Source organism: Buteo buteo, chromosome 12, assembly GCF_964188355.1.
Source record: "Buteo buteo chromosome 12, bButBut1.hap1.1, whole genome shotgun sequence".
Lineage (NCBI taxonomy): Eukaryota > Metazoa > Chordata > Aves > Accipitriformes > Accipitridae > Buteo > Buteo buteo.
In genome coordinates, this window is record NC_134182.1 from 12269746 (window position 1) to 12280857 (window position 11112).

The window sequence follows — 11112 nt, forward strand, 5'->3', positions numbered from 1 at the left end:
GCACTGACATTTTTCATGGCATGGAAGTCACTCTCCAGCCAGCCACAGTTAACCCCCTGTCCCTGTTAGTATCACTTTTCCTTCTGCATCGATTCAGGTACTGGAAAATGCTAGTTGGAAGAGAAGGCAAAAGGCCAAGGCTCAGGCAATCCAATAATAACTCTGCTGCAACGGCTTCCAGGAACTCTGGAAGGACAAACCTGATCATGCCTTGTAACGGCCAGAGGAAAAGAAGAATAATAGCCAGCTTGTACCCCTTCCAGAGTGACAGACTGTCCTCCCAGCGAAGTTATGGAGCAGTACGTCCTGAACACCTACAACATACATAAGAAACCCAGGGAGCTGGGATCAGGCTGCAAAGTTGAGCAACCCAAACAGTGTGTATCAGGTTTTCTTATAGCAGGACAAGAAGACTCCAAAATTATAGTCAGTACTACAGTCACTGAAAAATACAAAGCTTGGTTTTGTTAACCCTGCCTTCCATATAGTGACATGGCTGCTGAGATTCCTTCAGCCTACTGGTAGGTAGGCAAGTACCACCAAACTAACTTCTTAGCAGTCACCAGAGGACTGGTAATGGGCACATTTTTCAATTAGCACCTGCCTGGTCCATACTGGGAGTTGCAAATATGGGCAAAATCTTTGCTGTAATTGCTCAGATACCTCTCTTCCACAGCCCCTTTTTCCCATCCTGTCGTCTTCTGCCATGCTTATATTTTAAGGTATGCATAAACCTGATTGTTTTTAAATGAGTAGAAAGTATATACATTTTTCCCCATTAGGTAAGTAAAATTTGGAATATACACATCCACTTAAAATAGTCTACAGGGAGAAAAGAAACTCATGAAGTCACACTTTCTTACCCTAATTTAAAAAAACTCCCACTGTATTGGGTAATGCTGAGGCAGTAGCTGTTTTGCTCCCCTACCTTCACCATTCCCCCCAAAGTTACAGTAATTTCCTTGGTCTCTGTTTCACTAATTTTCCATCTGACACACTTGTTCAGGTGTACTTTGTGATTATTTATATTACTAGATCAGTACTAAGTAGCACCCCTGTGCTTTCCACCCAGCTCTTTTGACATTATGGAGTCTTGAGATGTACATTCAAGGCAGAGATGCATTACCATCATCTCTGTGTAAGCAGAGGCAATGGGTGCAGTTCTTGTATGTGAGCAGTCATCTCACAGATCACTTCCAAAAAATAAATTATTCCTAAGCCTGGGTCCTGTACCCACTGTTAAAAAAACGGGAGCAATGCCTACCTTCCTCCTTCAGGAAAGCAATCGCTTGTCTGCCAGCTGAGCAAGGATGCGTGTTTCTGCTCTATGCAAACACATGCCTTAGAGAAGCAGAGTGACACTGAGTAAGTTCATCGTTTTTATCTTCAGTACTAGTTGTTTACTTTTAGAAAGCAATAGCCTTCCATTAGCAATAAAGAGCAGCTGTGGAAGTGAGCAGAGTTAAACTTGGCACTCAGAGCACAGTGGAGAGATAGGAGCACAGGTCACTGGGGAAGACAGCCCCGGGCAGTTCAGAGGAAGGCTTTGCACCTGCTCGCTGTGTGCAGCCACAATAGCTGTGGAAAAGCAAGGCAGACCTGTTCTTTTTCCTTCTACTTCCACCAGTTTTGGTGGTGGTGCACATTCCCCCAAACACATACTAAGATGATGGCACTGAACAGCTACCATGGAGGGCACTGTGTGGTCTGCGTCCTTTTGCTATTGGAAGTCCGAGGGAAAGGACCTCACCTGGTCTGCAGTCGCAGATTGACTCTACAGGGCAGGCAGTCTGGGGGAAGGATACTACACTACAGTGATTTCTCAAACCAAACATAGACGGATGCCCCTTTCCATGGATCCAGATCCCTATTTTTTGTGGATTTAGCAGCATAAGACGTGTCAGAAGTCACATGCAAATATACAAGTTTCAAAGCCCCCTTTACACTGACTCACTCCCAATGCTGTTTTGAACAGGCCTTTACAGCCGGAGGGCACGGAGTGAGCAGGGGCTGCTCTGACTCGCCCTGGACTGAACAGACACCAAAAGCAGCAGACTGGGATAAACACTCAACCTTTTTTCCAGTCCCACCTTTGTGTGGGACTGGCAGGTCCAAAGGGTATAAGTGGAATAGCTGGCAGCGGACTATACCCAAAACACCCTCTCCTGATCACTCAAACTGGCTTATGGCCAGATTACATGGGTGGCACACAGGAAAGCAGTGGTGCTGCAGAAAATCTGATCTGTGATTTCCTCAAAATATTCATTTTCCAGCGATCGCTGCTGCCCACATGTTATTTCATTTTTGTTGCTATTTGCATCCATCTGAAGTTTAAGGGAGTCTTTTGCAAGTGTTGGATTAAATTTAACTTGTTTTTATTCTGACAGTGCCGTGGGCACCTATGCGAATGTCACCTATACATAGGGACCCTTCCCTATGTATATAAATTGTATGCAGCATGCTAATTTATATAAATAAGATAAACTTCTTTGTCCCATCCTCCCTCCTCCATTGCAAGTTACATATATCAAGGGCCGAAACCTGAACTTGAGTCAAGAAGGACCTTTTCAGAGTAACTGGACAGGAGGCGCATCTTCTCCTGGGCATCATGGGCAAATCGCTAGCCAAGCTCCCTGGAGGTGAAAGCAGGCCCTCTTTCACTTTTCTCCTCTTGTTTCAATGGGAACCTTTCCTCTGCTACATCACGTAGCATGGGAGAGACAATGAAGCCTTGAGAGTGATTATCACAAGTCTAAATCCTGAGTGGTACTTTTAGGGAAGCATAACCCAGTTATCACTGAAAGGATGGTGTGGGTACTAACAGAAAAAGATGAAGCAGCATAAAAAGAAGTCTCCTTTGGGAGAAAGGCTAGGAAGTCTCCCACATCCTTAGCAGAAGCACAGCTAGAAATGAACATTTTTGTAGTTCGCATTTGGCAAAGACTCCAGGCTCCTAGATGTAAGTGCTCACAAGTATTGTTATTTTTTCATCTCAAGCAATTGAACACTTGGATAAACTCAAACTTCAAAACAACCCTAGTGTTCTCGAGAGTATGCCTGTGGAGCTGTGATGCAGGAAACAGGTGTCGAGCCTAGTTAAAGCCTGATGTATGTAGGACACACTGTGTGAAATGTTTCTGGCTCACATGGGCAAGTCCAGTTGTTTTGCTGTGGCCAGCTGCAGCACAAGGACTCTCTGCTGCTCCTTGCATTGCTGAGGCATGGACACAAGCCATGGAGTGAAGTCCAGCCCAAACTGCACAAAGAGCCAGTTGAGACTTCACAAAATGTGATGAACAAAACTGTGGGGATCTAATGCCTTTGCCAGCTTAATTTTCTCAGGAGACCGGCAGAAGCTCTTAGCAATGAAGAAACAGAGCAGAAAATAGCACCCTCCAAAAGGCAACATACCTGGAAATACAGTAACATATGAATAATAAAAATGAAGAAAATGTGACATCAGCTATGAAAATAGCCCTGGTAATGATCTAAAGTAGCTTCTCTAGCTTCCCTACAATGTCTTCATTGCAGGAAACCAGCATTTCAGACACCTATCAATACGCCCCCCTTGTGGGATTTTGCAATTTTCATTTTCCTCCTGCACAGATGTTTAGCCAGGAAAATAAAGCTTTGGGTTTTAATCCCAACTAATTTCATATCTATCCATGCAGAGGAATGTAAGCAGCCAGAGACTATGAGTTACCCACACCTTAAGACAGTTTGCATATAGTGAAATCAAGCAAACTCTGGTTATGCAGAAATCAAAGCATATGGACACAACAATTTCCCAAGCTCCCTGTCCTCAGCTCTGGTAAAACTTCACTGTGGGCTTCCAGCAATGAGACCCCCATCCAGTGCCATGTGGGATGGAGGGTAAGTGAGAAGGAAACTTCTCCCCATCCCTGGGAGATGGGGGCAAGACAGCCTCTACCAGCAGGGCTCCTGTTGAACCTCAGCTCTATCTGTCACTGTTGGTAACAGGGTCAGCACTTGCCCTCCTTGAGTGATGCCCCAGCATTCACCCTGCCCTGCCACAATCTGTATCCACTAAGACAGCAGGGATGAAGCAAGACCGCTGCATGTAGCTGCGCCTCTCCCCCAAAAAAGGGCAACCTAAGGACTCTGAGAGGAAACTCTGAGCATCCTGGTACTACAGCAGCCTCCAGGTGCTGGTCATGAAACAACCTTTTGGGATAAATGGTCCCAGATACACACAGAGATTGTCAACGGATGCTGCACTCACTGGGAGTGCAGAAGGGATGATTTCAGAGAGTGCTGACATCTGCTCATGCATATTATATACCATGTTAGCCCGCTGCACGTGCACTTGCCATTGCCTCAACTTGGTATAGAGGTCCTGTGTAGTACAGAGCTGAGTTTCCACCCTGACTTTCCCAGGCAGGAATAACGACCCCTGAAGAGAAGGGAAGTTATCTAGTGATGCTTTGATTGGAGCTCCCCACATAGTGCTCCATTTAACTTCTTCCCACAGCGCTCACTTCATTTGTTCCCTTCCTCCCGCTTTGTTGTGTGTCCAGAAATGTTCTGAGCACAAAAACGCTCTTTCTATATATTTATAGCAATAAGCCAGTGCCAATCAGGACTTCAAAGCTGCCCTCTCCAGGCAGTGCACTTCACAAGGACAGACCTTCCTGCTAGATAATCCCAGGTCCTTTCCATTTCACAAGTTCACCAGTGGTCATGCGCTGAGCAGACCTAGGAGGTCCCAAGCAGCAGGTCCAATTCCACCCAGGAGATGCAGCATCCAACACACACACACATTCCCATGGAAATCAGTTAACATGATCATGCCGGCTCCTAGTCTCCATCCTCAATTCACCACTTTTGACAACAGTCAACAAAATTTGGCAGATGGATAAAGCTCTCGGAGATACAACATTCCTACAAGGTTTGTGAGAGCTGGTGGCCATATAGATGACATTGATCCTCTTCGTTCCCCCTCGGGGCTACGAAGAGGAGGCACACACCCAGCTGCTGAGTCTGACGCCAGCAGCTATCCAAACACGACCTACCCAGCTCTGGACTAACCTCGGCACATGCTATTTCTTGCCTAAATGGCAATCCAAAAAGCACAGGGAGGCAACATGGAAGAGAGCTGGGGAATTACAGGGAGGCCATAGGAACACGGAAGAAAGCCAAGGTACTGTCGTGGGCAGAGCCCAGAGAGTACACAGAGGAGCTGGTGGTACCACAGCAGGGATCAGGGAGACACACAGGGAACTGGAAATACAGCACCAGGAGTGCTGAGCTGTAACAGGAGCACCACAATACATAGGTAGGAGACTGGGATTGCCGTGGTGACGGGGTCACAAATCCCTGGGGGGAAAAAATCTTTATTGGTTGTGCTGATTGCAAGATAACTTATCTTCTATCAATGGGGGACACATGTACTTTATCTATACTGTGCCTGGACACTGACAAGGAGCCAAGCATCTGTTTGCACTCTTTGGTGACAGAGCATACAGCCCTAGCACAGCCAAAATAGCAGACGCAAAATCTGAATGTGCACATTAAAGAAGTTAAACCCAGTGTCCACACCCTGCCACAGAAATACAAAATACACATGGGAAGGAGCCAAGCACCTCACCTGGGCCATGGCGCCGCACTGCCCGTCTGCTCTGCTCCGAGTCGGATGAACCCCAAAACACGCAGTGACGGAGTCAGGATGCCTTTGGGGGTGGGAGGAGGCAGGGACATGTCAGCTGTTATTCCCTGGCAGCAAGTGTGGCCCAGGTGCAGTAAGTGCCAGCAGCCACAGGGACCTTGCAGCAGATGGAGAGGACACCCATCACGGTGCCACAGGGCACAGCTCTGCTGCTGTTTAGCACTATGGGCTGCGTTGATAGGGACTAAGCAGGGTGGGGACCACAAAGAGCTTTCCCACCTCTGCAGGCAGGCTTTAACAGCCAGCCCCAGCCCCAGTCCACACACTGACCCAGCCTGCCTGCGCGGTGATACCTCTGGTGCATCACGGGTTCAATCACACGGCCAGTGTTGTGACTTTTCCATGTCTCACCCCGTGCACTTCCAAAACAGGGCGATGTGGCCCTGCCTCCCCCCCGTGTCAGTGCTGCTTGGTGGTCTTTTAGGCAGCTGTACTTGCTCCCATGCTGGGAAGCTGAGCCACGCTGCGGCGCCGGTGCTTTGCCATGGCAGGCCAGGCTCATCTGTATGCAGCCACTGACCGTGGACACCATGCAGCCGCCTCGCCTGCCCTTGAAAGCAGTGTACAGAGACATATTACCTTGCCCAGGCATTGGAGACAAAACCCACATATTCTGACATTGACTGTCTCTTTGGTAAGATATCAGATATGTCCCCAAGCGCTGTTGCAGAAGTAGCTTGCTCTTCAGATCGCAGTCTTTTGAAAACAGGTCAGATCTTCCTATTCTGTGTATGTGCCACTTCTCTACACTTTTTTCAGCTTTGCCTTCAGTTCCTTGATGCCACCCACGCACTCGCTACATGACAAGTGCTCCACACACCAGCAGCTCTGTGGCAGCCAAGCCAAACGCTGACACTGCTCATTATGCTGTTTTCTAGGGTAGAGGATCTACACCTTGCTTCCACAGACTCTTTGTCCCAGTGCCTCATTGTTTCTGCTTTTTCAAGTGAATCACACCACCATTTTCATCAGCAGACCCAGGCACAGTAGTGGCACTGATCTCCTGCGTTTGTATTAAGCACCCTGTTGGCAGCATCTCTCTGTGCACAGCACCAAGCATTTGGGGAGATGGGTATCAGTTCCTGCCCCAGGCACGGGTTCGTCAGGGCCACGATCCTCACTATGTTTTCTTGCTGTTCTGTCATTCACAGCAGCTCAAAAAGAGGGGCCTAAAATTTTGCCAGGCCCTGGAGGGGGTACTTTGCACTCACTGCATGGTAGGGCCACCACACAGTGCAGTGAGGGTTACCATTCTGGTGCCCTAACTGATTGACACTGATAGCAAAGCCAACCCCAGCAGGGGAAATGAATGGATGGATAACCACCTGCTGAAGAGGAAAATGCTGAGACAACTAAGTGCTATGGTAATTTGTATCCTTTCTTTGATCTCAGCTGTACCTTTGTACTGCATATAGAAAGCAAAGAGAAGAACAACAAACCTTTCTGCTAGGCCAGTGTCTCTCAAATTAATTTTCCTGCTCTGCAGTGGGAACAGAAGATTGAACCCCAGCCTGCATTAATGAAAAAACAAACAAAGGCAGAATTTCATTAGTGATGAAAGTTGCATTTCCAACCAATTATTTATTTGTTTTCAACTCTAAAGAGCCTATCTATGCATTGCATAGGAGCCTGTTGGAAGCACCTCCAGTAAAAGTCTTTGGTCAATTTGTTTAAACTCTTACCACAACAAACAGCAGGATTAAATGGCATATCATTCACTTGGCCTCGTCACCATCTCCTCGCTTGTTCCCATGTCGAAATCTGGAAAAACTCATCACCTTTGCAGTTTGTCCCAGAGTTCAGCAGATTCAGACACTGTTAGTCCATGACTAAAAACAAGTTTCAGAAGAAAGGCCCCAGGAGAATGATCCACCTGCAGCCCTCCAAAAACTATTTGAGTAAGTACAGACAGAGCCCTTAGACTCTTAGCTGTCAGTCATGAACTCAGAGGGGATTTCCAGGATCTGAGGAGTTGAAGTAACTTAGGCTGAACCTTTTAGTTCTACTACATCCACTCCACTCTGCTTGGCACGGGGGGTGAAAGGGCGATGACAGCAGCCAGCCAAGGAGTTGCAATTTCAGCACCCTCCCAGCCCCTGCTACTAATTCAAGGTGCTCATTGAACAAGGAAGGTGCAAAGTACCTCTGTGTGATTTGGTAGCCATTGATGGCATACACTGGTCCACTATTTTGTCTCTATCAACAGACAAATCCACTTTAGAAGCTTTCTAGATCTACAAGCTCTGCATCTCAGCCTGTGGAAAGTACCTCCACATTATTACTGTCACCCTGCATCCCCCTCATTATTTATGCCTGGTGTTAAGCTATGCATTCACTGTAAGCCCTTGCACGTGTGGGAGTCCCTAGTGCATTTGGTGCATCTGCATGCATTATTTTAAGCCTGGAAAGAACCGAGCAACGTGGGGCTTTTTTTCTGGCAGAAGCTGTACCAACCAGAGCTGCACCAACAACAGAGTACTAACTAACGAGCGAGGCACTCTGAAGGCACTAATTTTGCCAAAGAAATCACAAACCCTTCTTGATTTTTCTATCACATCATGTACATCCTGCAAGAGAAAGAGACGTGAGGAGTCATACAAAGTGCAATCAGATCTGCTGTTTGTAGCATCCCAGGGAAAGGTGATGGCTAAAGGTATCAGATTGAGCTTGGGACCTACCACTTTCCATACTGCTGCAGACCATCTGTGCCATTCCATCTCTGTGAGACAGAGGTCACCAGGGCTGTTAGTGTCCCCACAAATTAATGATATGACTGAAAAGAAAACTTGGGTCTCCACTAACTCTGTGCTTTGTCTCATTTCCCCTCAGGCTTCCCACAAGCTAAACATGGCATCCAGCTAAATTTACACTAGTCCTTCCCCCAGTACATCTGCGGCCACTCATGTCCTATGCTATGTAGGAGGGGACAGGGCTTGTCCAGACAACCTCAGAGGCTGCAACAGGGCTCAGCACACACACCGATTGCCAAGGCCAGCCTTTGTGGGGATGGAGGGTTTCATGGAGTGCAGCCACACAGCTCCCTCATGAGCCATCCTGCCTTCCTGAGCCCCTCTGGACCAGGCACTACCCTGGGACTGCAGGCAGAAACGCAAGCTCTCTGTGAAATTCCCCTTTCAAGGTAAAGACACAGGATGACTGCTGAGGGTTCAACAATGTTTTCCAGCTCAGAAACCATACTTCCTCCCTCCCACACATTAGCTACCACCAGTCCCAACTGAACACCTTAGGAAGTTGGGCTTCCTGTGCAAAGCAACAACTTCATTTCCAGTGCCCGCCGTGCCCCTGGTGCTGACTGCAGGGGGCTGGGGCACAGCTTGCACAGCAAAAACAATGGCACCGTGGAAAGGGGGCTACTTCTGACCCTTGTTCAGTGTTAGGGAGGCCAAGGTGGGGTGGGAATGACACTGCACTTTCCTTTTCTGGAGCGCCAGGCCACCTACGACTCGTCTCAGGCACCACAAGTCTAAGGGGAGGACAAAGTTTCGCCTGTTTTGCCGTGGGCACCCTGCCAGGCTCACCCTACCCATGGCCGCTGCAATGCCAGGTTTCTCTCGGCCCGGGGGAAGCAACCCCATGCCTCCTTCCCCAGCCCCGGCCACACTCCCGCGCTACCACAAGGACCTCTGGGCCCTGCTGCTGCAGGGACGGGGGGCTCAGGCTGTCCCACAGAGCCCCCCTCTGCCCACGCAAGGCTGGCCGCTCTCGGCAGTGCCTTGCCCAGCTGGGAGCTGCAGGACGTGAGCATGTCTACAGGTTTTTGCAGCGCTGCAGCAGCAAAAGGGGTTCAAGAGCTCAGACCAGGCAGCATCTGACTGCAAGGCTAAGCCTGAACCAGAGCAATGTTACGCCCTTGCAGAGAGAGGGATTTTGAGCAGACTAAATACTTGATATTCCCTTTTTTGCAAAACCAGTGTTTCCATCCAAGGCGAAGAATTTTGTAGAAGTTAACAATAAGGCCAAAACTCTGCAAACATTTGGACACTGCCTGACTTTTTACTGGGAGCATCTCCATACATAATTGCATTCCTATGCAATACTGGGAGCCTTTCTGTCACACAGGCAGCAGGAAGCAGATGTAAGGCTGCCTTGTATCACCCGTTTAGCATCTCCGATGACAACACGTCAATAGTCTTAAGACTATTGCACACCTGTTCCCTAGCACCATCTGGAGGCAAACTCTGTCGTTCACCCAATTTAGTGGAAATGGTGCTGGTAGATCCAGGATAACAAACGGCTCTAACTACTCTGGGTCAAACATTCAGCAAAGACGCAGGTATTTGCTGCTCTGAATACACATTGTAATAGAGGCAAATTATTCAAGTTTGGTTTTTTGCTGCAGGCCAAAAACTGTTTAGGAACGTATGTTTAAACTTAATAAGCTACTCTAGGCAAAAAGCAGAACAATGCAGTTGTTCAGCTATAGACAGCACAAAACCTCCTGACAATGTGATTTTAAGAAATTGAGGAAGAAAACGTAGAAGAAACCAAAAGTTTAAGATGGGTATCGCTTACATTACAAGCTTTTGCTCTCTGTTTTTTTTTCTTCCTGTCTGGGAGCTGATACCTTCTCCACCTGCATCCTCCTCAAAACAGGAAAAAAAAAAACCCAAATCCTTGTCTTGCAGTCCTACACCCCAGAAGGCAGACATCAGATCATTTCAGAACAGGGCATTACAAACCATTTTAAAGGGGCAACTGACAAGATGGTCTAACCAGGAAGACAGGAAGGAGTCTAACCTGAAAAACTACATAGGCACCTGAGACATAGAAGGCACACGTCCAAACCTTAACACCAAATGCTCTCACCATCAGCTGGTACGATGCAAGATTTTGTACCTGAGGTGGTCATGGACTAAGTTAATACTTGTGTATTTTCTTCACTGAGCTAGTAAAACTCCCCCTAGGGAGACAAAGCCTCCACTTCCCTAGTGGCCCTCAGAACAATTGAGTGTCATATATAACTCACCTCGTTCATTGCTGGTTTACAGTCAGCAAAATTTTGATCAGTATTTTCATCAGGCCGACATCCACACAGGTGCTGCGAGGGAGCACAAGACTCAGTTTTTAGGACACTGGCCAACATAGCAGAATCCACAGCAGCCAGGTACCTCCAAGATCTCACAACACTGGGCTTGTCTCCCTTTCACATACCGTTATCTCCCAATACCGAGCAGTCAGAAGAGTAAGTCTTGTAATAAGACCAAACCAAGGCTTTTTCCTTTGAATATGATTCAAAAAAAATAAAATATAAAAAACCAAGAAAATTCTTCTCAAAATAGCCAGGATCTGAACAACTGTTAAGTTACTGTATACAAGGGAAAAGGAGAAAAGGAACAGAAGGGCTACAATTCTTTCCTTCCAACTGTATTTTGAAGGAAATCAGAGGTTGCTTCTGCACCACTCAG